The sequence below is a fragment of the Hoplias malabaricus genome, chromosome 16 (assembly GCF_029633855.1).
Source record: "Hoplias malabaricus isolate fHopMal1 chromosome 16, fHopMal1.hap1, whole genome shotgun sequence".
NCBI classification, from domain to species: Eukaryota; Metazoa; Chordata; class Actinopteri; order Characiformes; family Erythrinidae; genus Hoplias; species Hoplias malabaricus.
The window spans coordinates 7,120,017-7,144,117 of record NC_089815.1 but is presented as its reverse complement, the minus strand read 5'-3'; the positions used below and the strand labels follow the sequence as shown (position 1 = coordinate 7,144,117).

Here is a 24,101-nt window from a genome sequence, read left to right as displayed (position 1 = left end):
AGCTTGGATTAGGGGTACAAGCCATTTTTCTGTTGTCATCTCTTGCAGTGTTCTTGCCTCAGAGTACCCACTGGATAACATGTGACCACATTTACAGCGTGCTGTTCAGAGAAAAATATTCTGCCACTGTCACATCTTTTCTTTGTCAATGCGCAGGGTAAAGTCATTCAGTTCTGATGCTCCGAAGCCTGAAGGAAGGGCCTAGGTAGAACCTCTAGAGATATGATTAGATGCTCTGTTGCTCCACAGGGTATTTCAGGTGACTGTCTGTGCCTAGCAGTTGTTGACTATCTTTGTAACCCATAAATCTAGTCAGTGTGGCTCAGAATATAGATATATTTTCTCAAATACTACCCCATCTGTGAGCTGTTCCACTTTATTAATGTAAATTGAACACAGTGACACATACTATTGTATGGCTTTGTGGGTTTTTTTTGGTAACTGACTCACGAGAAAAACTAGTTCATTTAAATCTTATAATGAAGAAAACTTTTCCTCATGACCGTCAAATAACCTCTCAGTTAAAGTTGAGCTAACACAGTTTTCTGTTCCAAAGCCTTCTTTTTAGTGTTGCAGACAGAGGAGCACTGGTGATGAATATATTTATAGATCCATGAATTTATTCACAAGCTATTCATTTCTTAGCACATCTCAAAAGGTTCAAAATTCAGCTTGAAAGAATTTCTTGTCTGTATTTTTATGTAGTGCCAGTTGTAAACCCAGAAGAAATATGCAAAATCAGCTATGGTCTCGTGAAAATAAGCAGACCACTTCCTCTTTATGTGCTATTACACTGGGGTTCTATGGGAAACAGTGGCACTGTATCGTGTGGTGTGACACACTTCTTGGTGGTATGACCACCACACCATTTTAATTTTATGTTTTGATTTGCATTTTGCACATTGTCTCACAAAATGTCTGGTGTTCTGCTGCAGTGCCGTTAACACATGATTTATTCTAAAAATGGCTTTGTATAACTGTCCTTATTAACCCCACCAATCCTCAAGTATTCCCTATCTGGATCATTATGGTGAAGATAGTTTAAGTGGCTGTAGTTGTTTATGCCATGGTGCGAAAAACACCCAAGACAGCTCAACCTGGTTTCGTTAATATTATGTTGACTATACTTTCTTGTCGACACACATTGTGGTAATGCAAAGCATGCATTCTGAATCTGGGTCACTTGTTTCACTGTAAGATAAAAAAAAAAGAGTAAACCTAACTGTGTTTTGGAAAGCAATGAGCGCACCAGGTACAGTGAACATAACGAATGTACACAGCTGGTTTCCAATGCTGCTTTTGTCTGTTGAATGTACATTACGTTGTAATAACAGTGTTAAGTTACATTAAATATAATTTATTCAATTTATCTGCAGTTAACTTTCAGGCAGTAGAGTATGGCAGTTCTAGGAGATAGACTGGAAATTGCAAGTGAACTTTGGCCTCTAGAACTGAGAACCATTCTCTAAAAGATTAGACAAGTTGTCCCTCTGCTTCCAACAGTCATTATGGTCAAAATATATTCTTGGTTTGCTGTATGTTTATTGAATTAAAAGGAAATTTAATTTCTAGGGTGAAACCAAAAGCGAAGACATTTATTATTATGTATAAGTTTACCCGTATATACCTGTGCTGTTATTGGATCCTTTTACTGGCCAACCATTACAAAATGTTCTACCTACTGATTTTTTCACTTCACCTCCAGTCCCACTCATGGCCTTCACACACTTCCACACGTACAGACATAAACATACACACGTACACTCAAACTCAAACAGCCAAGCTGTTTAGAGTAGCTGGAGTAAACAGACTTAATGAGTCTGAGCTTTAAAGTTGGCCCATGTGCATCTCAAGAGCTGTTTGAAGCCCTCTTTCTAATTAAAGAACTTCTACAGACTTGTGTGGTGTTTATTTTAAGCCTCTTTTACTTCTACAAAGTGGTGTTTCTCCTGACCCGCATCTGTGCACAAGGAGCATGTGTGCTCATCCTGGGCCATGTTCCTTCCCTGCTATTGGTGAACTTAGTCCGAAAGAAAGATTCAAAGCTATTACATATATGCAACAAGGCCATACGTTGTGGCTGTTGTATTTGGAGATGGTATTCAATAGCAATACTGTGATCTGATCCCAAACTCAGTTGTAAGGAAAGTGCTACTCATTGGGCTTAGGTTTATGTTACACAATATGTCTTCTGGTATGACGATGTATTTTGGGTTTTGTTGTTTTCGCTACAAGCAGTGTCAGGTTTGTTACAGTGTCAGGTTTGATTAAGTCTTTCAGTCATCTTTTAACTAACCCGGTATTTTCTGCTAGTATCAAAGTGTCTAATCCAAGGTTTCCTGTCAATACCCTCTCTAAATGAGACATTTGTTTGACATCCTAAGGAAAAACTACCCAGTAACTTGACTCCCAGTAGGAGAGATGGTTTTTCGAATATTGGCCTTGGGTCACTCTCCTCTTTGCAATCCATTGTATTGCACAGCCCACTTCCTGTCTCCTCCAGCATGTCCTGTGTGTGCATTGGTGCAGTCAGGCCTGTGACGTCCACAATCATCGTGAGAGCTGCTCTCCCTCTACTTTTCTCTCCCTCCTACACAGTGTAGGGGCAGGAAAGTACATTCTCCCACTGAGAGCCAGCGCTCTTAGTGTAGATCTCTCTCAGTGGAATGCTTCTGGGATTGGAACTAAGGCTGCACAAATATTTCTTGACCACTAATCTGCATCTTGCAGCCTGTTGTGAGCAGACTTTCACTTTATAGAGCATATGAGAAGTGAAAGGAAGTGAGGCTTAGCAGGAATCTTGTGCAAGCTCTTTATGCGGCTATCATGTGACTTTGTGCTATTTCTTTTAATGAGACAAAACAATGCAAGTACCCTACAATAGTTAGTATACATGCATTAGTGCAGTGCTTTAATGGGACACCAAGTTATTGGCTGTAATTCCAATATAGGATTGTATAATAATCAGAATTTTCTTGCTAATCTTTCATTAATACTATATCCACTCAAGTAGCCCTAGATTGAGCCTTCTTGTGGTAGCTGCTTTTGCAACTGGCTTCTGAAATCCCTGCTGTTTATTTAGTGTGGAAACCTCTCTGGGAGAAGGACAGCAGGGATTGGCACGTGGCTGGTTCTGTCTGCCTCCCTAGTTGAGAGAACTCACTTACAGCTAGTGAGCAAACATCCTAATGGAAGCTGACTCTCTCCTCAAATTGGAGTAGAACACTAGGGACACGTGCCGAAAGAGCCCATGCAGCCTCAAGCTAGAGCCACATCTGTGTATACTGTCTGAAAGGGAGTTTGTGTTTGTGCAGTCTAGTATAAAAAAGGCATTCCTGGATTTCTCTGCTTCATTATTTTTGTGTTTGGGGAAAACTGGTCTTTTGCATTGGGTAGACAAGTGGACAGGCCTGGTCCTGGTGGACCACTGCTCTGCATGTTTTAGTTTTCTCCTCACTCCATCCCACCTACTTTAACTTTGAGAAGAGTCGATAATTACTTAAATTCTAATTCTAAACTTGGGGGTTATGTGAAACTTTCAGCAAATTTAAATAAAAAACACAAAACAAAAATATGATAAATCTCTTCAGAAATGACCAAAATATGCTCCTCAGAGCTCTCTGAGAACGGTGTGGGTGTGGTCCAATAAACTAAGGACTGTGCCTGACTGACAGATCTCTATTACTGGAGAACAGAACGCTGTATTCATTACTATGGCAATACACAGCCTTGAGACAGAGCAATTGCAGGCTTTTTACTCTGAACTGCAGTTGTCATTTTACAGAAGATAACATTACACAATAAAATGGGACAGGCGAGTAGAATTGGCATTATACAGACGTTCATGTATGAACCTATTGATGTCTTTTGTCTTTTATGTGTCCATTGTGTGGTTTTGTGTGATTATTTATATTGATGTATATGTTAACATAATTGTACAAACTGGATACGTTTTAGAATGTTTCCAAATTGGTGCTTTCTACCACTGCTACTCAGCTGTACTGCTGACCGAATGTGGCTTTTATCCCCGCTGCTACTTTGCTGTACACGCTGGCTCAGTATGGCCGCTCTCTCCACTGTACTGCCGAACGAGTGGGTCTGCCATCCCTGATATCTTCACTGATACACTGTGAAACATGCCAACCGAGTGTTTTTGCTATCTCTGCTGTATTCAGACTTAATCCATTCAGGCTTGTTCTGTATTGCTTTGTGTTCTGTTTGCTTTGTTTATGTCTTTCACTCCCTCCCCATAGCTTGGTGATTAGCTGGATAGCAAGCTTGCTCACTAATCCCTATCACCTACTCAGTGAGTAGGTGTGGCTATGGTAGCCTTGTGATTGGTCAGGGTAATAGTGACATAAGCATTACCCACTTTTAGGACTGCCCTACATTGAGTGGAGAGCAGTACTGGTAATTTTTGAGGAGAGATTATCATATTTTTGTTTTGTGTTTTTTATTTAAACTTATTATTTTTACACAAAATTTTAAAAGGGTTTCCTGTGGATGTAATCTAATGTCTAAAACATTGGAAGGTATTGAGGGCTCATCTTCTTATGTGTGCTCTGTTGTCTTCAGTTGATGATGTGGCAAAACAACATTGATTCTGAACCAAGCTAAGATAATCTAATTTAAGTTTGAGCAGTAATGCTGTACAACACTTAACAGGAAGAAGTACATGAAGAAGCATTTTGTCACTGATTGACAGCCTGCCATGGCCCAACTTTGGTGGGGTCTACAGCTTGGTCTGATTAGTAAGATTTTTGACAAATGACAACTAAAAGAAGGTGCTGAATGCCTAAAGTGACTTGTGGTTTTCAGAATCGCTCAAGGGTAATTACTGATTTTAATCTCACAAAGAAGGGGTTTCTCCTGTTTTTTGTTGACAGTCTTTCTGAGCTGAGGTGTTTGTTCTGAATCATCATGGAGTTTCCTCTGAATGCCTGCTGATGTTAATAAGGGATGCCTGTCAATGAGCTGTCTTGCAGAAACCTAAATGCCATTACTGATTCAAAGTGTTGATGATGTGCTGATAGGTCATGCTTTGTGCTGCAGCCAAAGTTAGGGTTCCATGTGACTATGAGATTTACATGCGGTGGCTCTGATTATTATCATATAATGAGATTCAATCTTGTCTCCCACTCTCTAGCTGTTTCCTGTTGCCTTTGTTCTGTAGTGTTGTGCATTGGCTATTGTCCTAAGCACAAAGCTGACAGATTATTATCACTTGTCTGTTATTTTTTCTTAGATTTTTAATTAATTTTCTCATCAAAGCTGCTTCAGCTACCCATTTTCAATGCGTTTATCTTTAGCTCGGTTATAAGCATCTAAAAGCGATAGGGATGTGAAATCTTTGGGCTCTAGGTCCCTGTGTGTTTGTGGGTACTGCATTCATTCATTAAAGCATATATATTTTCTGCTATCCTTCAATCTGCCTCTCTCCTACTCCAGTTCATGTGAGCTGAATTTTTGACTCAGACCACTGAGCATCTTTTTAAGAATGTGTAATTTATTGTGCATTAAATGACAGCAGGAACCAGAATGTTTCAGTGACAAAACCCAGCTTTATCCACAATGACAGAGCACAGGGTGAGGGGTTCATTACCATATGTATGAAGGGGTGGGCTTCCTGCCAGGAGGCTGTGATTGGCTGGCTCATGGCCTGCTTGCACCACCAGGCCCTTAGTACATTGGGGACAGGCAGCTGGGGTGTAGACACACACACACACACACATTTAAATGCTAACACCCCTGGAGTTTCCCATGCACCCCCGCTCTCCTAATCTTATTTTCAATGACTTCACTTTCAAAGAGCACTCTTTGGAGTGCATCTCCTTACTCTGCCTGCTGGTCAATTATTTATGCACATGCTAAAGAACCATTAGTGTTCAGGAAGTTCTTAACACATCTATAACTGTTTATGATTATGTATGGGTATGAAAGTATGAAATTGTCTTGAGTATGAAAGATGCTGTGCTTCCGTTTTGAAATAGCAACTTTGCATAAGTGCAGTTTTTCTGCTTCTAAGAAGTTTATGAAAATTCCAAATAGACCACTGGACATTTTTTTAATACTATTTTTAAGGCACTCATACAGATCTTCATTAGGATCAGCAGCAAGTTTAGTTGTGAAAATGTAGTGAGTTTCTAGTGTGATGATTCTGTACAGAAATACTTATGTTTAAGAACATTTCTGATATTTAAAATACTGTGGTTGGAAAGTGTTGTGTGATATTTTTCTTATGTCTTATACTTCACCATTATACATTCATCCCATCCTTTTATACTCTCACTCTATTAGCATGGCATGTGTATGTTTGCAAAGCCATTTAAAACCATTAAATAGTCACTATTGTTCATTGAACTGCCATTTTTTTACTGCATTATATTTTTAAAGGCTGGTTATGAACGGTAAACATTGATATTCTTTAAACACAAACTAAAACATGTTGCGAACTTGAGATGTTACTATGTAAAAATGACTAAATAAAACTTGAATGGAACTGAGAACATCAAGAGATATAGTTTGGTTTGTTCGTGGAGGAATTTGAAGTGGTCTGAGTTTGATATGTTTGCATATGCAAAAGAAATCATGATTATGAAACTACATGAAGCATTGAAATAGCCCAAGTATGAAATCACACTGAAAATAAAATCAACCACATGTCAAATAAAACACTCCCAGTTTCAAAGAATGTTAGCATTCAAAACCTGGTCACGAACTCCGAGGTTCATGACTGGAATGAATCTGTTTAAAAATGTTTTTACAGAAACCCTGGGAAATCTTTCCCTTCTGTCAGGGGAAGCTAGAAACAGCAGACATTTAAGAAAGACACAGTCTGCAGCATTTTTATGAGGCTCCAACCTGATTCGTCAATATTTTATAGTTTATCTGTCCAAGCACCTCTTTCCCTACCCTCACTATGCGTAGTCCTAGGCTAAGAAGGCAAGTAATTAAGTAATCAAAACTGCTTTTAACTGTCACCACAGTCCAGTAAAGAACACTGGAGGCATTTTTCCATGTTTCGCACATGACGTTAATCCTCAGAGGGTGTGATGTCATTGCTTGCTATTGTGAATCTCTGAACTCATAATCTTTATCTTGTTCTGTAAGGAAAAAAACATTCATTGAATACTTTCTTAAAATCTCAAATTACTCAATTGTTGAAATGAAGAATACTTGATTCAGAGTATAATTAGTCATGGTAGTCCTACACCTTATCAAACTAAGGCAGTGTTCACCTCATTCTGCCCTTATTTTATAAAGTGTTGTGAAAGATGAGCTAGCTTTAACTTTGTTGAGTTTCCTTGGGAGGAATGAGCCTCTTGAGCTTCCCTTTGCCTGGATCCTTCTTTCCGTATGCTATAAGATCAGAGAAAAAAAGGTCTTTTTCTTTTATCTGGTGCCTTTCGAGCTTATTCCATCCCTGTCACCTCTGCTTATGCTGGGAGTAAATCTCCCAGGAGCTCACTGTGTACTAGTAACCCCCGGACTAAAGAGGCCTCCTTCAAACTTCAGTTTTTAGATTACTTCCACTGCAGAAATTCTGGGAACACAGTTCAGAAGCTATGGTTTGGCTAACCTTTTTCAATTTTGTAGCACTTAGTACCAGGGCATAAATGGAGTCCTCATTCAGCTCCATCTCAGATTCAATACGAGTTTAGTAGCATATCAGACACCGTCTAGTAACTCAATATATGCATTTTTACATTTTCAAGCTAAAACAAGATGCAAATAAGGGATTAAATTAATTCAGTGTCTAAATTTGTGGGTTTGTGGGGCAGGGGGGTTGGATGTTAGAAAGGTAATACAGATAACAAATAATTATAAGCTTATTCTCCAAAGGCTAGCAATTAGGTTCGTGTCTAAGTTACACACCATAGTCTCCACCATCACGAGAAGTAGCCATCTTGAAACCTGAATTTTGGTGCTGCCTTAGTATGTTCATAGACAATAGGTGGCTCTTTTTAAGGCAGCCTTAGTTGTACATTGAGTACTAAGAACTAATGGAAACCTCTGGATTCGAATATTTGCTGGGATTGAACTTTTCACAAGGATACATTACACAGCTGTTGTTTGGCAACATGACCTTTTTTCAGGAAACCATTAAGAATGTGCAGTCTGTCTGTCTCTCTCTCTCTCTCTCTCTCTCTCTCTCTCTCACAAACACACATACACGCACACACACACACACACACACACACACACACACACACACACACACACACACACACACACACATACTCAGTGTCTTGGGACTCCATAGTCATCTGGAGCTATTGTGCTGTAAGGATCAACACTGTGTCGTCACATTGGCCTTAATCCTTACTTTGGCCGTATCGTATTACACAACTGCCTGAAGTCGCATAGTGATTTAATGTAGAATCTAAACTCCTTCATTTTGAGCTTTTAGAATGATGCATTTTTTCAACAAATTTCCTAGTTATTTGAAGAAATAATCAGTGGGATGTCTCTCTTATGTAGATGTATACATTAGCATTACAGAGTTGTTATATATATATATGGATGAAATATTACTGTTTAAGTTAAGTTTCAGGATTGGTAAAAGCAAATGTCTGGCTAAATCTGACTTCTGTTTGGCTACAGCATGGCCTCTTAAACATTCCAGTCAGGCCTGTTGTATCCCTGCAGTTTCTCTATCTAACAGCAGCATAGCTTTCAGTCGACACCTGGGGCTGCTCATTCTCACTAAGACCAGAATTACAGGCTCTGGCTTCTGCTGCATGGAGCAGTAATCAGATTGTACTTCTGGAAAATATTGCAATACTTGTTGTATTGTTTCCTGCTTTTAGCAGCAGAGAAAATACAAAAATGAAAATTCATAATACAGCATTCACAATATTTATCAAATTATTATATTATAAATTAAGGTTTCAACAGTCAACAAACCCTCTGCCTTTTAGGACATTGCTAAACAAATATCAAAACATCAAAATGGCTTACTATGCACTGTTCTCATTGTATTTTGGATTGTTCTGCACTGAGTTGCTGCACTGAGTGTGGCCTTGTTCACATCAAGTGTGGGTGGGTCATATGCCAATTTGACATGCTTGCTCTATAAAATTGATACACATTAAGTAAACAGAGGTTGCAGACCTGCTACACTGATTTTTAAACCTCATAAATTAAGAGTTGGATACATCATGTGCAAACCCTCCAAAGTTGGGCCAAAGAAATGTTGGATAAAACATACAGAAAGCAGTAGAGTGTGTGCTTTTGTATCAGTCATTGTGTATAAAGCATAAAATAATGTACCTAGCATTAAACAACTCTGCTTTTAATAATAAATGTGAAAAGCAAAGAACACACACTCCTTATTTACATGTTCTTACTTTTGACCAGGAAAAGTGTGGGAGTCTTACAGTGAAGACCCCTCCTAGACAAATACTAAAAGAGCAGATTTTCCAACTCTAGAGAGGTTACCATTGTTTTGGGTATCATTCAGCACAGTTGCCACACTGATGGTGATCTGTTTAACAGCCAACAAACTATGGGTATGTCTTATGCAAATGTGTGGGTGTGTCTTAAGCCAAAATTGCATTGTTACTAATAAAATCAAAGTTTAACAGCAAGCTATTACTGAAGAAAGGGTTCACTTCTTTTGATTTCTTACAAAGAGTATTGTGAAATGCTTTTGAATGTTCTAGTCTTTATATTACTTTGGATTTCACTGTCAAATACTTTACTGAAAAAACAAAAAAAAAATTAAATATAAAAATATTATATATATATATAAAATACTTACATCTTATGCATCTGTTTCACAGCTTATTTCTAAAGCCCTACCCTACTTAATCTAAAACTTGTTCTGATCTTTTATTGTCAACTATTTGGTTGACTATACTGTAGGGAACAAAATGAATTCCAAATTTTACCATGTTAAGAATCAGTACCTAAAAGTTGAGTTGTACTGGGGAATGTTCTTTGTGGTTGGTTGTTTTACTGATGATGATCTTTTCAGAGTTGAAGCGTGGGCATGTCATATGCAAATTTTCCAAGTTTCTTCCAAATTGCAACATATTACACATAGTAAACAGTTCTTTTAGGAATAGTCTACATATAAAAGTGAAATCCAAAATAATATAAAGACTAGAACATCCAAAAGCATTTCACAATACTCTTTGTAAATTTAACAACAAATGTTACAAATATCTGGATTCAAGCATTAAATAACATACCTCACATTAAGCAGCTTGGTTTTTAATAAACTTATTGACACATGCCAACAAACATAGTTAATGTGAAAAGTAGATGACATTCGATTCTTATACAAAACAGTTCTTATTTACATGTTCTTACTTTTAACCACAAAAAGTGTGGGAGTCCTACAGTTCAGACTCCTCCTAGACAAATACTAAAAGAGCAAATTTTCCAACTCTAGATACGTTACCATCGTGTTGGGTATCATTCAGCACAGTTGCCACACTGATGGTGACCTGTTTAACAGCCAACAAACTATGGGTGTGTGTTATGCAAATGTATGGGTATGTCTTAAGCCACAATTACATTGTTACTAATCAAATCAAGGTTTAACAGCAAACTATTACTGAAGAAAGGGTTCACTTCTTTTGATTTCTTACAAAGAGTATTGTGAAATGCTTTTGAATGTTCTAGTCTTTATATTACTTTGGATTTCACTGTCAAATACTTTACTGAGAAAACAATTGTTTCACAGCTTATTTCTGAAGCCCTACCCTACTTAATCCAAAACTTGTTCTGATTTTTTATTGCTAACTATTTGGTTAACTGTACTGTGGGGAACCAAACACATTCCAAATTTTACCATGTTAAGAATCAGTACCTAAAACCTGAGTTGTACTGGGGAATGTTCTTTGTGGTTGGTTGTTTTACTGATGGTGATCTTTTCAGAGTTGAAGCGTGGGCATGTTATATGCAAATTTTCCAAGTTTCTTCCAAATAACTGCAACATATTACACATAGTAAACAGCTCTTTTAGGAATAGTCTACATTTTATACCAAGCAGACATTAAGTATATACTTCCATAATCAAAAGACAAATACAATGCATGTAGGCCTATTCCTATATGTACAATTTTGATGTGTTTATACTTTTAACAAAACATGCTATTTAAAAAATAAAAAATGGGTGAATCAGTTAAAAATTAGATCATCTGTTTTTCCTAAGCACACATTGCTCAGCATAACTTTGCTTTATATTTTAGCTACTAATTTTCAGGCCTTGATATAGTGTCCTCTACAAACAGAAACCTATGATTGAGCTGGACTACAAACATCTCAAGAATTAAAAACAAAACCTTACTTTGAAAATTCATAGAGATCTTTAATTCATACCAGAGAAATGGATCCTAGTTTATAGAACCCTACTAGACAAACACTAAAAGAGCAACTTTTCCTACTGACCACAAGTTTTCATTGTATTAGGGATTGTTTTGCAGAGTTGCTTCAAAGAGGGTGACCTTTTTTTTCTATAGTGTTAAGACAATGGGCGTGGTATATGCAAATTTCCCACGCATCTTCTGTGGCTGTAAATAAAATAAACTTTAATAGCTCCTACCTCCTTTGTGAGATTAAAATTTAACAACAAAAGTTTCAAACATTTGGATTCAAGCATTAAATAATATACCTCACATTAAGCAGCTTGGTTTTAATAAAGTTATTAACACATGCCAACAAACCCAATAAATGAAAAAAGTAGATGACATACAACTCTTCTACAAAACAATTCTTGTTGACATGTTCTTACGTTTGACCACAAAAGTGTGGGAGCACTACAGTGAAGACTCCTCCTAAACAAATACTAAAAGAGCAAACTTTCCAGCTCTAGATACGTTACCGTCGTGTTGGGTATCATTCAGCACAGTTGCCACACTGATGGTGATCTGTTTAACAGCCAAGAAACTATGGGTGTGTCTTATGCAAATGTGTGGGTGTGTCTTAGGCCAAATTCATTCATTCATTCATTCATTCTCTGTAAGCGCTTATCCAATTCAGGGTCGCGGTGGGTCCAGAGCCTACCTGGAATCATTGGGCGCAAGGCAGGAGTACACCCTGGATGGGGCGCCAGTCCTTCACAGGGCAACACAGACACACACACACACACACATTCGGACACTTTTTGAGTCGCCAATCCACCTACCAACATGTGTTTTTGGACTGTGGGAGGAAACCGGAGCTTAAGCCAAATTGCATTGTTACTAATCAAATCAAGGTTTAACAGCAAACTATTACTGAAGAAAGGGTTCACTTCTTTTGATTTCTTACAAAGAGTATTGTGAAATTCCTTTGAATGTTCTAGTCTTTATATTACTTTGGATTTCACTGTCAAATACTTTACTGAGAAAACAATAAAAAAATTAAAATATAAAAGTATTATATATATATATATATATAAAACACTTACATCTTATGCACCTGTTTCACAGCTTATTTCTAAAGCCCTACCCTACTTAATCTAAAACTTGTTTTGATCTTTTATTGTCAACTATTTGGTTGACTATACTGTAGGGAACAAAATGAATTCCAAATTTTACCATGTTAAGAATCAGTACCTAAAAGTTGAGTTGTACTGGGGAATGTTCTTTGTGGTTGGTTGTTTTACTGATGATGATCTTTTCAGAGTTGAAGCGTGGGCATGTCATATGCAAATTTTCCAAGTTTCTTCCAAATAACTGCAACATATTACACATAGTAAACAGTTCTTTTAGGAATAGTCTACATATAAAAGTGAAATCCAAAATAATATAAAGACTAGAACATCCAAAAGCATTTCACAACTCTTTGTAAATTTAACAAAAAATGTTACAAATATCTGGATTCAAGCATTAAATAACGTACCTCACATTAAGCAGCTTGGTTTTTAATAAACTTATTGACACATGCCAACGAAACTAACAAATATGAAAAGTAGATGACATTCAATTCTTATACAAAACAGTTCTTATTTACATGTTCTTACTTTTGACTGCAAAAAGTGTGGGAGTCCTACAGTAAAGACCTCTCCTAGACAAATACTAAAAGAGCAAATTTTCCAACTCTAAAGGCGTTACCATCATGTTGGGGATTGTTCAGCACAGTTGCCACACTGATGGTGACCTGTTTAACAGCCAACAAACTATGGGTGTGTGTTATGCAAATTTATGGGTGTGTCTTGAGCCACAATTGCATTGTTTCTAATAAAATCAAGGTTTAACAGCAAACTATTACTGAAGAAAAGGTTCAATTCTTTTGATTCCTTACAAAGAACATTTTGAAGTGCTTTTGGATGTTCTAGTCTTTATATTACTTTGGATTTCACTGTCAAATCCTTTACTGAGAAAACAATTGAAAAAAAGAGAAGATATAAACTACTTACTGCTGATGCATCAGTTTCACAGCTCATTTCTTAAACTCCACCCTACTTAAACCAATTTTTTGTGTTTGTTGGCATGTGTTACCAAGTTTATTAAAAGCCAAACTGCTCAATGTGCAGAGTTGCTTCAAAGAAGGTGACCTTTTTATTTTTACTATAGTGTTAAGACAATGGGCGTGGTATATGCAAATTTCAGACAAACCTTCTATGGCTATAAATAAAATGAACTAACTGTAATAGCTCCTACCTTCTTTGTGAGATTAAAATTTAACAACAAATATTTCAGATATTTAGATTCAAGCATTAAACAACATAACTCACATTGAGCAGCTCGGTTTTAAATAAAGTTGTTAATACATACCAACAAACACAAAAAAAACTTGAAAAGTAAACAACACACAGTTCTTGTTTACATGTTCTGACTTTTGACCACAAAAAGTGTGGGAGCCCTACAGTGAAGGCCCCTCCTAGACAAATACTAAAAGAGCAAATTTTCCAACTCTTGAGATGTAACCATCATGTTGGGGATGGTTCAGCATAGTTGCCACACTGATGGTGATCTGTTTAACAGCCAAGAAACTATAGGTGTGTCTTATGCAAATTTGTGGGTGTGTCTTAAGCCAAAATTGCATTGTTACTAATAAAATCAAGGTTTAACAGCAAACTATTACTGAAGAAAGGGTTCACTTCTTTTGATTTCTTACAAAGAGTATTGTGAAATGCTTTTTGATGTTCTAGTCTTTAAATTACTTTGGATTTCACTGTCAAATATTTTACTGAGGAAACAATAATATATATATATATATATATATATATATATATATATATATATATATATATATATGTAATACTTACATCATATGCATCCTTTTCACAGCTCATTTCTAAAATCCTACCCTACTTAATCCTGTACTGTAGGGAACAAAATGAATTCCAAATTTTAACATGTTAAGAATCAGTACCTAAAAGTTGAGTTGTATTGGGGAATGTTCTTTGTGGTTGGTTGTTTTACTGATGATGATCTTTTCAGAGTGGAAGCGTGGGCATGTCATATGCAAATTTTCCAAGTATCTTCCAAATAACTGCAACATATTACACATAGTAAAAAGTTCTTTTAGGAATAGTCTACATATAAAAGTGAAATCCAAAATAATATAAGACTAGAACATCCAAAAGCATTTCACAATACTCTTTGTAAACTTAACAACAAATGTTACAAATATTTGGATTAAAGCATTAAATAATGTACCTCACATTAAGCAGCGTGACTTTTAATAAACTTATTGATACATGCCAAGAAACATAATAAAAGTGAAAAGTAGATAGCATACAATTGTATGTACGTGTTTTACAGTGGGAGCTTTACAGTAAGGGCCCCTCCTAAACAAATACTAAAAGAGCAAACTTTCCAACTCTAGAGATGTTACCATCATGTTGGGGATGGTTCAGCATAGTTGCCAAACTGATGGTGATCTGTTTAACAGCCAAGAAACTATGGATGTGTCTTATGCAAATGTGTGGGTGTGTCTTAAGCCAAAATTGCATTGTTACTAATAAAATCAAGGATTAACAGGAAATTATTACTGAAGAAAAGGTTCACTTCTTTTGATTTCTTACAAAGAACATTGTGAAGTGCTGCTGGATGTTCTAGTCTTATATTACTTTGGATTCCACCACTGTCAAATCCTTTACTGAGAAAACAATTGAAAAAAAGAGAAGATATAAACTACTTACTCCTCATGCATCAGTTTCACAGTTCCTTTCTTAAACTCCACCCTACTTAAGCCAAAACTTGTTCTGATATTTTATTGTTAATTATTTGGTTGACTATACTGTGGGGAACAAAATGCGTTCCTAGTTTTAACATGTTAGGAATGAGTACATAAAAGCTGAGTTTTCCTGGGGAATGGTTGGTCTTTTCAGAGTTGAAGCTCTGGGCATGTTATATGCAAATTTTCCAAGTTTCTTCCAAATAACTGCAACATATTACACTTAGTAAACAGCTCTTTTAGGAATAGTCTACATTTTATACCAAGCTGACTTTAAGTATATACTTCCATAATCAAAAGACAAATACAATGCATGTAGGCCTATTCCTATATGTACAATTTTGATGTGCTTATACTTTTAAAAAAACATGCTATTTTTCAAAAAAATGGGTGAATCCGTTAAAAATTAGATCATCTGTTTTTCCTAAGCACACATTGCTTAGCATAACTTTGCTTAATATTTTAGCAACTAATTTTCAGGCCCTGATATAGTGTTCTCTATAAACAGAAACCTATGATTGAACTGGACTAGTAACATCTCAAGAATTAAAAACAAAACCTTTCTTTGAAAATTCATGTCGGTCTTTCATTTACACCAGAGAAATAGATCCTAGTTTATAGAACCCTACTAGACAAATACTAAAAGAGCAAATTTTCCTACTAACCACAAATTTTCATTGTATTAGGGATTGTTTTGCAGAGTTGCTTCAAACAGGGTGACCTTTTTTTACTATTGTGTTAAGACAAGGGGCGTGGTATATGCAAATTTCCCACACATCTTCTGTGGCTGTAAATAAAATGAACTTCAATAGCTCCTAGCTCCTTTGTGAGATTAAAATTTAACAACAAAAGTTTCAAACATTTGGATTCTTTTAATTTTAACTTTTAATAAACTTATTGACACACCCCAACAAACACAATAAATGTGAAAAGTAAATGACATACAACTCTTCTACAAAACAGTTCTTGTTCACATGTTCTTACTTTCGACCACAAAAAGTGTGGGAGCCCTACAGTGAAGGCCCCTCCTAGACAAATACCAAAAGAGCAAATTTTCCAACTCTAGAAGTTACCATCGTGTTGGGTATCATTCAGCACAGTTGCCACACTGATGGTGATCTGTTTAACAGCCAAGAAACTATGGGTGTGTGTTATGCAAATGTGTGGGTGTGTCTTAAGCCAAAATTGCATTGTTACTAATCAAATCAAGGTTTAACAGCAAACTATTACTGAAGAAAAGGTTCACTTCTTTTGATTTCTTACAAATGTGTTTTTTTTTTTTGTGAAATGCTTTTGAATGTTCTAGTCTTTATATTACTTTGGATTTCACTCTCAAATACCTTACTGAGAAAACAATACAAAATAAAATATAAAAATATTATATATATATATATAAAATACTTACATCTCATGCATCTGTTTCACAGCTTATTTCTAAAGCCCTACCCTACTTAATCTAAAACTTGTTTTGATCTTTTATTGTTAACTATTTGGTTGACTATACTGTAGGGAACAAAATTAATTCCAAATTTTACCATGTTAAGAATCAGTACCTAAAAGTTGAGTTGTACTGGGGAATGTTCTTTGTGGTTGGTTGTTTTACTGATGATGATCTTTTCAGAGTTGAAGCGTGGGCATGTCATATGCAAATTTTCCAAGTTTCTTCCAAATAACTGCAACATATTACACATAGTAAACAGTTCTTTTAGGAATAGTCTACATATAAAAGTGAAATCCAAAATAATATAAAGACTAGAACATCCAAAAGCATTTCACAATACTCTTTGTAAATTTAACAACAAACGTTACAAATATTTGGATTCAAGCATTAAATAATGAACCTTGCATTAAGCAGCTTGTTTTTTAATAAACTTATTGATACATACCAACAAACATAATAAATGTGAAAAGTAAATGACATTCAATTCTTATACAAAACAGTTCTTATTTACATGTTCTTACTTTTGACCACAAAAAGTGTGTGAGTCCTACAGTGAAGACCCCTCCTAGACAAATACTAAAAGAGCAAATTTTCCAACTCTAGAGACGTTACCATCATGTTGGGGATCGTTCAGCACAGTTGCCACACTGATGGTGATCTGTTTAACAGCCAACAATCTATGGGTGTGTGTTATGCAAATTTATGGGTGTGTCTTATGCCAAAATTCAGTTTGTTACTATTAAAATCAATGTTTAACATCAAGCTGTTATTAATAAAGTTCTTACGAAGACCAAATTATGAAATGCTTTGGCATGTCCAAGCCTTTATATTACTTTGGATTTCTCTGTCAAATCTTTTACTTGGAAATTAATAATAATTAAAAAATAGATATAATCTACATTTGACGTATCAATTTCACAGCTCCTTTCTAAACTCTGCTTGATCTGAAACTTCCAGTTTTTTATAGCTAACTATAGTATGGCTGATATATGTGTCACACTATGTTTTTAACAGACTCTGACTTTTAGACAGTGGTAGGTTCCAAGCAGTCCTAGGCCCTACTAGATTAATGTTAAAAGAACGAACTTTTCAACTGGGCTTAATTCTTTACTTATTATAAATGCCAGTTTCACAATTTAATCCATGTTTTATAGATTTGTGCAAGGTGCCATGAAGGGCTGATGTAGGTACAGTACTTCTTCAATACTAGCTCATTTTGATCATCTGTTTTTCTTAAACTGTTCTTCATATTTAACGGATTTTCAGGCCTAATTATAACACCCACTTTAGTAAGTCAAACTTCTGTTTAATCAGAAGCAAATCTGCCAAACATTTCTTTTATAGTTATAGTGAGGTTGTTGTTGTTTCACTTTTGGACTTCATTTTACTTCAACTAAACAACAGTTACCATACAAGCTGTTGTTAACATTTTTGATTTCTGAAAATCATAAGCAAAGAAATAGACTAAAAGATAAAAACATTTTGTGTTCAAACATTGTCAATGCAGTGGGGAAACAAAAACATCCCACATTTCTAATATGTGAATAATCAGAATCCAAAAGCTGATTTGTACTGGGGAATATTCTTTGTGGTTGGCTGTTTTACTGATGGTGATCTTTTCAAAGTTGAAACTCTGGGTATGTCATATGCAAATTTTACAAGCTTCTTCCAATGAACTGCAAGTTCATGTAGTTAACAGTTCTTCTTTTAGGGATAGTCAAAATCTTATAACAAACTGACATTTAGTAAACACTTCCATAATCAAAAGACAAATACACTGAATATAGGCCTATTTCTATATTTACAATTGTATGTGTTTTTTTATGTTTTTATACCTGTAACACATAATATGCTATTTCTTGTAAAAGTGTGAATCTTCAGTAAAAAAGTACATCACTGTCTTTTTCTAAACACACAATACTAAGTATAACTTTGTTTAACATTTTAGTAAATGACTATAATACCAAACAAAGTACTGTATCCTATTCAGCAAGAACAGGGGGCTACAAAAAAACCCTGTATGCATAAAAAACAACCTAAGTGTTAAAGACATTTCTTTTATACCAGCGCAATGGGTTTATGCCTGCTGTTTATTTTCCTACTGACCAAAAATTCTCTTTGTATTAGAGATTGTTCTGCAGAGCTGCTTCACACAGGGTGACCTTTTTCTATATAGTGTTATGACTGTGGGTGTGTCATATGCAAATTTACCACACATCTCTAATGGCTGTAAAAATAACTTAGGACTGATCATTGTGTTCCTTTAGGTAAAGTGGAATTTTCTTTCAATTGAAACATATTAAATTATGTAACATAGGGCTTTAATCAAGACCTTATTCAAATATCTTTTCTTTTTAAAACCAAGGGTAACGGCCCCTACTTAACAAATACTAAATGTGCAAATCTTTCTGACAAGCAAAGCTTCTGATTATATTAGGGATTTTTCTGCACTGTTGCTACACTGATGGTAACCTTGTTTACAACAGATTTAAGGTTTATGGGCATGGCATATGCAAATGTAGCACAATTCTTCCATTCCATACAAAAGTGAAATAAATGTGCATATAGTTCCCTGTAAACAGTACGGTATGTATTAGGTATTGCACATATTGAAATATACTGACTGATATGAGTATGTCAGTTTGAGTATGATATTGATATACTATATAGTTTACTGTTTACACAACACTTTTTGCAATATCCAAGTTCTCTGTATATGACTATACGAAGATATATATATATATATATATATATATATATATATATATATATATTTATATATTTATATTTCTGTTTTATACTTTGTAGTGCAGCTGACCTCTGAGAGCTGCCAGTTTTGTTGTTTACCTACAATGATATACAAATATTTTACACAGTATCTTATCAAGAAAATTGATTCCTTTAAAATACCAAGTTATTAATGCTTTGGCCAGTCCAAGCTTTAGTTTGCTCTATTGACCTCAACAGGGGGGTTTCTGTCCCTCTTTATTAGAATATTTTTCCAAGGCTGTTTATTTTAAAAATTTCTCTAAATTTTCATAAACGGCCACAGCAAATTTACCGGGTGTAGATGTAGGATTGGAACAATAGAAATTATGTGGCTGCTGGTAGGAATAGAGTGGGGTCGGTCCTATGTGAAGCTCTACTGGATTGGCATAGGATATTTTACATCTTATCTTAAAATTCCTACTAGTTTCCAAATTGCTGTCCCTCTTTGTCAGAATCTTGTTGCAGGATTCTTCATTTGAAAGAACAACTGTTAAAAATATTGTTTGTATGTTATGTTCATTCTATCTTTAAGACCAGAATTAGTTAGTCCCAAGCAGTAAATTAGACTAAAAGAGTAAAGCATTCCATGTTTAACTTTATAACATTTCTCCAAAGACAAAAGTGTGGGACACTTTTGAGACCCTATGAGACAAACACTGAAAACTGATCTCATTGGAAATGGGTATATACCTCATGGATTTGTCACACTGATGGTGACCTTCTCAGGGTTGAAACTGTACTCATAGAAATACAAAATAAAATTTTTCATGATAACTGATATAACCTTACACAAATGTCTATATATGCTTATTTTAAAAAAATGGCAGTAATCATAGGCTGCATTAGTCAATTTCACCTCACTAGGTGGTACAGCAATGCCTGTAGATTCATGTCAGTTGTCATGAAAGGCTAACTTATGTGTCTTGTAGCCTTATGAATTGTGATTTACACCCATTCCCTAGGTTAACATTAACCATTTATTTGAAATAGTTAAAAATTGCATAAAATGTATTCACCATTTCTCTTATTCTTGCTGCCTTCACGATTATGGTGCAGCTGATTTGGTTGGCAATACATAGACCTGAGAACCCAGGGACTTGGTTGGAAGCTCTCCATGGTATGTAAACGGCAGTAGTAGGAAGTATAAACAGGAAGTGAGTTTTCTCACATTCGGTATGGTCTCATGATCCTCTAGATTGCTACAGCTCTTGTTTATTTTTCTCTTATCATTTTTGTACTTGTTTTATGGCCAATCCAATTTTTAGGTCTTCGGGACTTCAGGGTGGAATGACATAATAAATTCTGTAGGAAACAGCTGGGCACAAACTACAAGGGTCTTTTCCTTAATGATTACAAAATATTCTAAAGATTAATATAGTCTAAGATTAATATTAGTGTTTTGGGTACAGTGCTTATGTTCATACATGAATGCAGGATGTGTATTCCTTTTCTGTAACCATACATAACATAAAAATATAGCCTTATCTTGGAATGTGTGATGATATTGGGTTTTTAAAATAATTTCAGGCACATTTTGATATACGTCTGTAAAAGTATGTTAGTCAACATATAACCTATAATAATACGTCATACAGAATAACCTGATGATTTCAGGAGGGGGTTATTTGGATTTACAAATGGCCAACCCACATAGGGGAACTACCATCATATAGGTCACTTACTAGATGTCAGTTGTGGTCCAGTTGGAAATTTTTGCTGGTTTGGTGTTTGTCTACGGATTGAAGTTAATTTTGTGTGTCAAACAATGAATCTTTGTATTGTAAAATCCATAGTTTGGTGAATACTTGTAACCTTTTGGTAACTTTAGATATTTTTCTTTTGTTTTGTGTGGTGTCTTTTACAGTGGAAGTAAGTCACATTTTAGCTAGTGAGGCTTGCATCATTTGTTTGACCTGTGTGAATCAGTTGTATCTGATTTTCAAAACCGTGTAAGATTCCCTTATGACCTGTTTTATGTGTGTTGTAATTGTAATGTGAAATGGGGAAGCATAATATGTTCCACTTAACTTTTGGGCTTTACATAGGGCCATTTATGTTTTCTGTAGGATTTGTGTTTGGTTAGTTGTGTGATTAGTGATACTGCCTAAGCTGGGAACCCCAGTCTGATGGGTGGAAGACAGTAGCATTACTTGCTACAATATACCAAAGCTTTATTCACTGTGTGAATTTATTTATTTACCCCTATGGACAAGTAATCTGTACATAATGGAAGTACACACTTTTTTCCACAGTATTTCATCAGTTACACACTGGGACAAGATATTTTATCAGTAATATTTTATCACGAAAATATCACAGGCAATAATACTGATTTGTGTAAACTGAATGTTAATATATGTATAAATACGTGGAGAGCATATTTCAGACTGTTTTAAAACATTTGCTTCAAACATAAGTTGTTCAGAATGATTTAAATATTCAAGCCATCACTGTCCTTAGCCACTGTAACGTAGTGAATTAACTCTGATTTTCTGAGTTTAAATGTGGGTTTATACCCCCAGAAAACCAGGTGAATGTCTCTGCATTGTGATACAGAAGAAACTCAGCTATGAATCATTCAGCTCTGTGGAGCCATGCCAAAAGTAAATTCTGATTTAGTAGCCATGGTCAAGAGCCAGTCAATACGTGATCTGAATGAAACAAACTAGCATGAAAACAAAACTAGTAGTATGTGGGGTCTTGGTTTTTCACTGGTTTTGGTAGATATTTATTAAAGTACTTTGACAAAAGATGTTTTTAGACTCTCATGCTTCATTAAATATTGGCACACATGATGCTTAGGACTGAAACTCAGTCAGAGGTACTTCCTGACACTTGGGGGAAAAGTAGGAAGTGTAGGAAGAGAAAACGTGACACACTCTCTCACCCACCTTCCATGTGTGCTCAGATCTCGGCGACTATAGCATATTATTAGTGTCTGAATTTGGCTTGATGGCTACCAAGTGCTCATCCAAATTTAAAATATGACAAACGTATTTGAGGATTTTCATCCACTGACAATAAACTTCTTTCGTATATTATAATCTATCTGGAACTGAGTCTCAATTTTTGTTTAATTTGTGCTCTTTTTAAATATTGTTGGAGGCCCTTGTTGCTCTAAAGGGTTTTTAAAGCCATCCTGCAGAGGGACTTTTGTTTGCAGTTTGAGTATTTATGCCTCTGGTTTCAGTCTCATTGATTCATTTGCAAGTCATGATATCTAAAGGCCAATTGCAACTGAGAAAATGAAAAAAAAATTTCTCGAGCCACAGGCTGACTCATCTCCCACATGATCTGAAGAAGAATTAGAGGACAGTCTGGGCCTTGTGGGGCTCATGACTGAGACTAATCAGGAGTGCGGTTTTGGCACAGAATTAACAGAGCAGATGAGCTGTGTCGAGACCCTTTCAGCGCCACACAAACACTCGTCAGAGCTGGGTGTTAATTGATTGCCGCACTCCAAACTCCACCCACCCCTGTCAGTTCTGCCCTCTGAATACTGGGGTAATTAGAGAAAAAAGGGAAACTCTCCTTGTTCTCACAGAGAGAACAATTGACAACAATGATGTCCCATTGTACAATAATTGTTGAGTGATTATGAAGATACATGCTGACAGGCAGCCATTGTTACTACTTTTTCTTGGAGAGCCTCATGTCTCCTGGAAATTTGACATAACAGAATTTCAAATCAATAATAAGTAGATGTGAATTGGACCATTCTTATGAACAGCTTCAAGCTGGAATGTCAGAATCAGGTTTTGGATGTATTATTAACAATTTAGTTATTGTAAAAATTGGCTATTGCTCCTAAAAAGTTTAAACTATGAGTTAAAAAAAACTCATAGTGTTTTGAATAGTTAGTTTGTGAGGGAGCAAACATCAGAGATGTACTATATGGCTTTTGTGGATGCCTATTTGTTCAAAATTTTAGGGTCACTCTCTGTATGGAGCTCTCCCCATAGTGTGTTCTCAATAAATAAATTTGATTTGATTTGATTTGATTTGTGTTCTCCCCATGCTCCTGGTGCTGGTCCCAGCCGAGTGAAATGGTAAGATTGCGTCAGAAAGGGCATTCTTCATAAAACCTGTGTGAAGTGGGGATCATTGGTCGTGGGGGTGGTTTATCTGGCGTGGAGACACCTCGGGGGAGCAGCTGAAAATAGAAACAATTATGGAATTTATGGCATTTAACCATGAAAATATTAGTGAGGTCAGGTTCTGATGTTAGATGTTTTCTTTTTAGATGTAAAAAGCCAGCCCAACTCATCTCAGCTGAATTTTAAGGTGCTCTGTTGCTCCAGAAAATGCAGTTACAGTGGCCCACAGCCCAATTCTAGGTCATTTCAGTCAATTGGAATTGAGCATAGTGAAACTCTGTAGCATTCTGTTTAATTTCATATCTTTCAAAGTAGTTACATTTATCTAAGTAGGATTAGATTTAGTAATGTTGATGTATGTATATTGTTTTATAAATGTTACTTGATTAATTTATACTGTAATTTTTGGATATATCACACCCTGCTACTTTAAACTCATAGTCATTTTATTTTATTCTAGCTTTCAAAGAGTGGCTCTTTCTAATACCTGTGAGGCAAACAGCAGCCACACGGACCACAGTGCCTAGTCATTGTCATGGCCAAGATATGAGGTCAACAGTATTTTTCCATGTCACATATTTGTGGTGTTGCATAGTTGACCCTGTAGTTGTCTTCTTGTCTAAAGAGTCTATCGGCTTTGACTATGTTTAGACTTGTCCACTCTGTTAGCTGCCCAA

General features: G+C 35.8%; 1 protein-coding gene and 9 non-coding genes across 11 annotated transcripts in view; 1 reads left to right on the top strand and 9 right to left on the bottom strand.

Moving 5' to 3' along the window:
- The window catches only part of dennd5a (DENN/MADD domain containing 5A), a 52,865-nt gene that overhangs the window by 2,306 nt on the left and 26,458 nt on the right, over positions 1 to 24,101 (top strand). The window lies entirely within an intron of this gene.
- LOC136672485 (U7 small nuclear RNA) lies at positions 9,368 to 9,423 on the bottom strand. The gene has a single exon (XR_010795865.1). It is a non-coding gene; the product is annotated as a U7 small nuclear RNA (small nuclear RNA).
- Positions 10,335 to 10,390, bottom strand: LOC136672490 (U7 small nuclear RNA). The gene has a single exon (XR_010795870.1). It is a non-coding gene; the product is annotated as a U7 small nuclear RNA (small nuclear RNA).
- On the bottom strand, positions 11,338 to 11,391 carry LOC136672487 (U7 small nuclear RNA). Its single transcript, XR_010795867.1, has one exon. It is a non-coding gene; the product is annotated as a U7 small nuclear RNA (small nuclear RNA).
- On the bottom strand, positions 12,973 to 13,028 carry LOC136672492 (U7 small nuclear RNA). Its single transcript, XR_010795872.1, has one exon. It is a non-coding gene; the product is annotated as a U7 small nuclear RNA (small nuclear RNA).
- On the bottom strand, positions 13,789 to 13,844 carry LOC136672486 (U7 small nuclear RNA). The gene has a single exon (XR_010795866.1). It is a non-coding gene; the product is annotated as a U7 small nuclear RNA (small nuclear RNA).
- On the bottom strand, positions 14,702 to 14,757 carry LOC136672494 (U7 small nuclear RNA). Its single transcript, XR_010795874.1, has one exon. It is a non-coding gene; the product is annotated as a U7 small nuclear RNA (small nuclear RNA).
- LOC136672491 (U7 small nuclear RNA) lies at positions 15,720 to 15,774 on the bottom strand. Its single transcript, XR_010795871.1, has one exon. It is a non-coding gene; the product is annotated as a U7 small nuclear RNA (small nuclear RNA).
- LOC136672488 (U7 small nuclear RNA) lies at positions 16,119 to 16,174 on the bottom strand. The gene has a single exon (XR_010795868.1). It is a non-coding gene; the product is annotated as a U7 small nuclear RNA (small nuclear RNA).
- LOC136672493 (U7 small nuclear RNA) lies at positions 17,097 to 17,152 on the bottom strand. Its single transcript, XR_010795873.1, has one exon. It is a non-coding gene; the product is annotated as a U7 small nuclear RNA (small nuclear RNA).